The 6,023-nt window shown below is 47.6% G+C and overlaps 1 protein-coding gene across 3 annotated transcripts in view; it reads right to left on the reverse strand.

Annotated features, from left to right (window-relative positions):
• Nucleotides 1–6,023, reverse strand: part of Borcs5 (BLOC-1 related complex subunit 5) — a 93,418-nt gene that overhangs the window by 1,278 nt on the left and 86,117 nt on the right. The gene's annotated exons all lie outside the window — the stretch shown is intronic.

Below are 6,023 nucleotides of genomic sequence, written 5' to 3' on the forward strand. Positions count from 1 at the left end.
CAAAACACATTACACTTTGCTTAACTCTGTCCTCTAGAGGGAGGGTCAGGTGTCCAGCCGGAAGTCTAGCGGAGGCTGACTAGTGTCAGAGGCAATGACTGGGGCAACTTTGCCCAGAACCATCTGGGGACTAGCAAGGCCCGCCCTGGGCTGTTTTGGGATGTCTGCTTTTCATACTTGTTGAGACTCTTGATTTCTATGAAAGAATCCTGGGGCCAAGAGATGGCTCAGTTGATAAAGGTGCTTGCTGCCAAGCCTGATGAGACCTAAGTTTGATTCCTGGGACTCACATGGTGGAAGGAGAGAACCTGTAAGTTGTCCTCTCAAATAGCATGCCCATGCACGCACTAAATTTAAAAAAAAAAAAAAAAAATCCTGGATATAGAATCAGATGGAGCAGGATTTGAACCTGGCTCTGGTAGGTGAGTGGCTAAAATTTATCCTTTCTGTCTTGAGCCTTCCTCTGCAAAATCAAAACGCTTGTCATATATCACATAACTACATTTGTTTTTGTTTGTTTGTTTGTTTTTTGGTCTTTTTGAGACATGATCTCCCTATAGCCCCAGCTATCCTGGAACTCACTATGTAGGCAAGGCTGGCCTTGAACTCACAGAGATCCGCCTGCCTCCGCCTCCCAAGTGCTGGAACTACAGGCGTGCGCCACCACACCCAGCTTGAAAATTTAAGACTTTTTAAAAAGCAAAAGTTTATAAACTAAAAACATTTTTAGTAAGTTAGAGGTAATTTATTGGGGAAACTAGAAAGTGTGCAGCCTGTCTATGGTGTGTGGTCTATGGTGTATGGTCTATGCATGGTCTATGGTGTGTGGTGGTATGTTCTATGGTATATGTTCTGTGGTATATGGTATATGGTGTGTTATCTTTGGTGTACGGTGTATGGTCTATGTCTGTGGTGTATGGTATATGGTTTATCACCTTTGGTGTATAGTGTATGGTGTATGGTCTATGAGTATGGTCTATGGTGCCCATGGTGGTGTTCCTGGTCATGCACTCACTACTCCCCACTCACCAACACCCACAGCGCAGGTCCTACAAGCTCCACTCATGCTAAGTGTCCTACACACGTGGGCTCTTATCTTTTATGCTGTATTTTCTACGGTTAGCTGTGTTGAGGCACATAGATCCTTGCTACTGTGTCACCGCCTGCAATCTCCAGTCCCAGAATATACTATCCAGGCTGTGGTGTAGAAGAGATGGGCACTGTCCCGTAGCCCAGGTGAGAGTGGGCTCTACCACCCAGCTATGTATACATGCACTCTGTGCCTAAGATGAGGAAGCACACAGTGCAGCTTTAGAATGGCCCTGTCATTAAGGGACACATGGCTGTAATTTCAGACTTGCAAGAGAAATGGAACAGCACACGCAGACATCTAACTCGGGGCTCAGCAGGGTCCAGAGAGTCTTCATCCCTTTCTATCCCTGAATGGCTGCAGGGAACTGATCGGCTGGGGAAGCTACAGGAGAAGGGGTAGCTCCCTGACAGCACCAGGAGTGCCAACTTGGCTCCAGCCCACATGGGGGACCACGGTTGTGTGGGATGCTGCGTACTGTGTGCCTAGTGAAGGTGAGGGAACCTCCTGTATTCCACGTGCCTGTACCCCCTCTGCAAGGACCTCACATCTACCTCTGCCCCTTTCCTTTCTAGACCAGGAGAGAGACGGGCATACTTTCAAGATCTCATTTCAACCCTAAACTTCTGAACACAACTGTAGTCACTCCTCTACCCCAGGAGTGCCCTTCCCAGCTCCAGCATCGAGCTCAGAACACCTTGCCACACAGCCTCTGAAAGAGCTTTGTTTTTTCCTTAAGATTTCATTTATTTTTATTTGTGTGTTTTGTCTGCATGCATGGAAATGCACCATATGTGTGCAAACCTACAGAGGCCAGAGAGGGTGTTGGATCCCCTGGAACTGGAGTTAAAGACGGTTGTTAGCCACCATGTGGGTGCTAGGAACTCAACCCAGGTCCTCTGCAAGCGCAGTCACTGCTCTTAACCACTGAGCCATCTCTCCAGCCTCTGGAAATGCTTATAAGAGGAACAGGACACCAATGCTAGGCCCAAGGAAAACTAACCCATTCTACTTCTACGTGGTGGGGTGAGGGAAGAGGTGGAGGTGCACAGCATTGGTGCTTCCTGAACTATGCTGGTCTGCAAATTCTCAGGGGACCAAGAGGAGCTAGTGGGAGGAGGGCAGGCACAGGGGCAAAACCCAAATCCAGCCAAATGAGAAAATCAAACGATGAGGAAATGGTGTGCCTTCAGAGGGTCCACCTGTTCGATCGCGCCATTCTGTGGCCAAGTGTACCAGGGACTCAGAGCTCCTGAGGGCTGGGCCACAGGCCTTCCAAGATGCCCTTAAGTCAGTCTCACTTGGGTGGGGCAGTGACAGTGGGAAGGTGCAGGCAGCACAGCTCGCTCAGCTGCTCAGAGTTTGGAGGCAATCTTTAGTCTGTTCTACGTGGCTGGGGTATTCTCAGCCCTCTATCCTCAAGTCAGCCAGCAGAGGCAGATACATGGGGGCTGAACACATGAGGCATTCACATGAACCAGCCTCTGAGGCTCAAGAGGACCATGGCTAAAGTTACTGGCAATCAGCTCATCCTCCCTGATGTGCAGCTCAGCAGTTTTAGCATCTTGTGAGGTTTCTGTTCTGATGCACACACTTCCCTGCAGTGCCCCATGTCCAGCTAACTTGATGTTTAATGTGTGCAGTTCTTATGGCAGAGTCACTTTATGTTCACCACATAGAACACACATACCCAGGCGTGCTGCTCCCACAAGCTCTGTCATGTCTCTGAAGACCAATTCCATTATCATCCATGATATAAAAATATAGAGAGGAAACCTGAGGCTCAGTGGCCTCCAAGGTCTCACAGTAAGAGAGCCCTGATAGGACTTCAGCTCTCCTGGGCCTAGGGTCTTCCTCTTCATGCATTTCCTAAGTGGAAGATATGAACCCCTCGAGGTGCACGACACTTCAGTTGGTCTGTGGCCTGGCATTAAAGAACATGAGTCATGTAATAGAGTAGTGGATTATCGCTTTCTAAAATTCTTCCCGTTCTTTGATTGTTGCAAAGAAACTTGCAATTTGGTGAGAATCTGGAAAGGTACTGCAAAGCTGGTGCTGTGGCTCCCTGCCTTTACCCTCCAGGCAGCGCTGTCTCTGACCCAGAGTCCACCACTGTTCTATCAACTCGAGGATACACTTATCCAGGGGCTTTTTGCTTTGCAGGGCCCTGCCACCAAGCTACAGCCCCAGCCCTACCACTACAGCTGTAACCACAAACCAGAGCCGAATGGGTCTCTCTATCTTCCCATTTGGACCACCAGGGATACAGCTTTATTTGCCTCTCCTAGTCCCGTTTTTTAGCATGTAGATTCTAAATAACAAGAGAAGACACATACTGATGGCATTAGAGACATTTTATTATCTAAGGACCCCTCACTCCATAGCCACTCAAAAGACATAGCTTAAGACAAGGCAGCTGGCCCCCAGCTGCAGCCAAAGGGCAGCAGTGCATCTATATGCTCACGACTCTCAGCAGTCCACTCACTTCCAAGCAAAGGTTAAGACCACAGAGTTGGAGACAGGCTATCTAGGTCTAAGGGCGCCTGCTATCCAGTCTCTGTAGAATTTGGAGAAATTACTTAGATTCCACTAGGGCAGGGATCCTGGACTGCTTTAAACCTTGAGACATCATCTATACCTAGCACATAATAGGTATTGAAGAATATTTGTTAAATAAATGAAAACCATTCTCCACTTGCTTCCTTCTCTGTAAAGTAATGGCAGGTGGTCACGTCACAGGATTTGATAAGGGGTGGATGAGATGGTCAGCACCTGCCAAGGTGAGTCACGCATACACCATCCCATAGATGCCCAGTCCCAGCATGTGCCATGCACCATGCTAGCTCCCAAGGACAGAGATACTCAGAACCAAAACTAGTTCCACCCACATGCGCACATTCACATGACTCTTCTTTTCCATTGTCTCTGTTAACATAATTTTACTATTCCAGGAAACACAGGCAATCCCAGGAAGATAAAAGTTGCAAATAACTAGATTTCAGGAACTTCCAAAAGAAACCCCAACTATTTAAACAAACTATTTGATTTTTCCAATAAACAGTGAACAATTGTTTATTCTCCACAACTCATGTTTTAAAGCCCTGGTCTCGCTGTGGCCACAGGCCTGTGTTCTAGTCTAGTATGATAGACGTATCTGTCACAGCAGCCTCTGGCGCCTTCTCAAATGCCAGCTGGTGGTGGTCTCCTCAGCCTCTGCTTGGTCTGTCTTCCCCTCTGCTGCAGCTGACGGGGTTCATCCACATGGACCATGGCCACATCCTTGGGCTAGCAGGGCGGTGAACTAGAAGCCCGAGCCCATTGGGACTTTCATGGGTAAGAGCAGTACCAGGCCAAGAGAAAGGAGTAAACTTTCATTTTGTTTGTCTCTACAATCTGTGGTTTCTGTAGCACTAGCCCAATAAACGAGGTAAAGCCGCTGCCCTCAAGAAATTCATAGCTCAGTTAAAGTCCTCCTTCAAACCTTGCCCTACGTATTCATTATCTGTTTGGAGAGACGGGGTATTTAAAAGGGCATTTGGGGGAAAGATTACTTGTGGGCAAAACTGTAGGTTTCCCTGAGATACCTGACATCAGCAGACTGTGCTTACATGGGCTCCAAGACCATCACATGCACACCATTCCACAAACAGACCTGACACACCATCACATGCACACCACTCCACAAACAGACCTGACACACCATCACATGCACACCACTCCACAAACAGACCTGACACACCATCACATGCACACCACTCCACAAACAGACCTGACACACCATCACATGCACACCACTCCACAAACAGACCTGACACACCATCACATGCACACCACTCCACAAACAGACCTGACACACCATCACATGCACACCACTCCACAAACAGACCTGACACACCATCACATGCACACCACTCCACAAACAGACCTGACACACCATCACATGCACACCACTCCACAAACAGACCTGACACACCATCACATGCACACCACTCCACAAACAGACCTGACACACCATCACATGCACACCACTCCACAAACAGACCTGACACACCATCACATGCACACCACTCCACAAACAGACCTGACACACCATCACATGCACACCACTCCACAAACAGACCTGACACACCATCACATGCACACCACTCCACAAACAGACCTGACACACCATCACATGCACACCACTCCACAAACAGACCTCAAACAGACCTGACACGGCAGCGAGCCCCAATCCGGAAGTACACAAGCAGACACAGCGTGACCCAGGGATGGTTACCGCAACGAGACCAGCTTTCTCAACACATGAAAATCAAAAGGTTAGAAATCCTGCGTCTGTCTCAGCACATGGAGAAAGCATTCAGCACCTTCGATGTGCACTCGTTATGAAATATTCTGGTAAATGAGAAACAGAAGAAAATGTCTTTAACCCAAAAAGGCATCTACAGCTAATGCAGTTACTGGTGAAAGACGTATGGTCAGTGAGACCGAACACAGAATGCCGCATGTCTGTAGTTCCATCTGGTATTAGGAGGCAGTCAGGAGGGGCCCTTAGCTAGGCAAAAATTCCTTTGGTTCAAAAGCACTAAACATAACAGAAAAAAAGATTAAATTGATCTCCATTAAAATTTTAAATGTTTCTTCAAAAGAGAAAATTTAAAAAGTTGGAGTTAGCAAGATGGCTCAGTGGGTAATGTACTTGCTGCTAAGTCTCATGATCTGGTTTGATCCCCAGAAACCAATTGGTAGACAGACCCCCTAAGAGTTGTTCTCTGACTGCACTGTGCTGTATGTATGCCCTCACACACAAATAAATGAATGTTAAAAAATTGTTTTTAAAAAGAAAATAAGGGGTTTGGTGTGGTGGCACACACCTTTAATCCCAGCACTTGGTAGGCAGAGGCAGGCAATCTCTGTGTGACCAAGACCAGCCTGA

The sequence above is a fragment of the Nannospalax galili genome, unplaced genomic scaffold (assembly GCF_000622305.1).
Source record: "Nannospalax galili isolate Female #2095 unplaced genomic scaffold, S.galili_v1.0 scaffold210, whole genome shotgun sequence".
In the NCBI taxonomy this organism is placed as follows: domain Eukaryota; kingdom Metazoa; phylum Chordata; class Mammalia; order Rodentia; family Spalacidae; genus Nannospalax; species Nannospalax galili.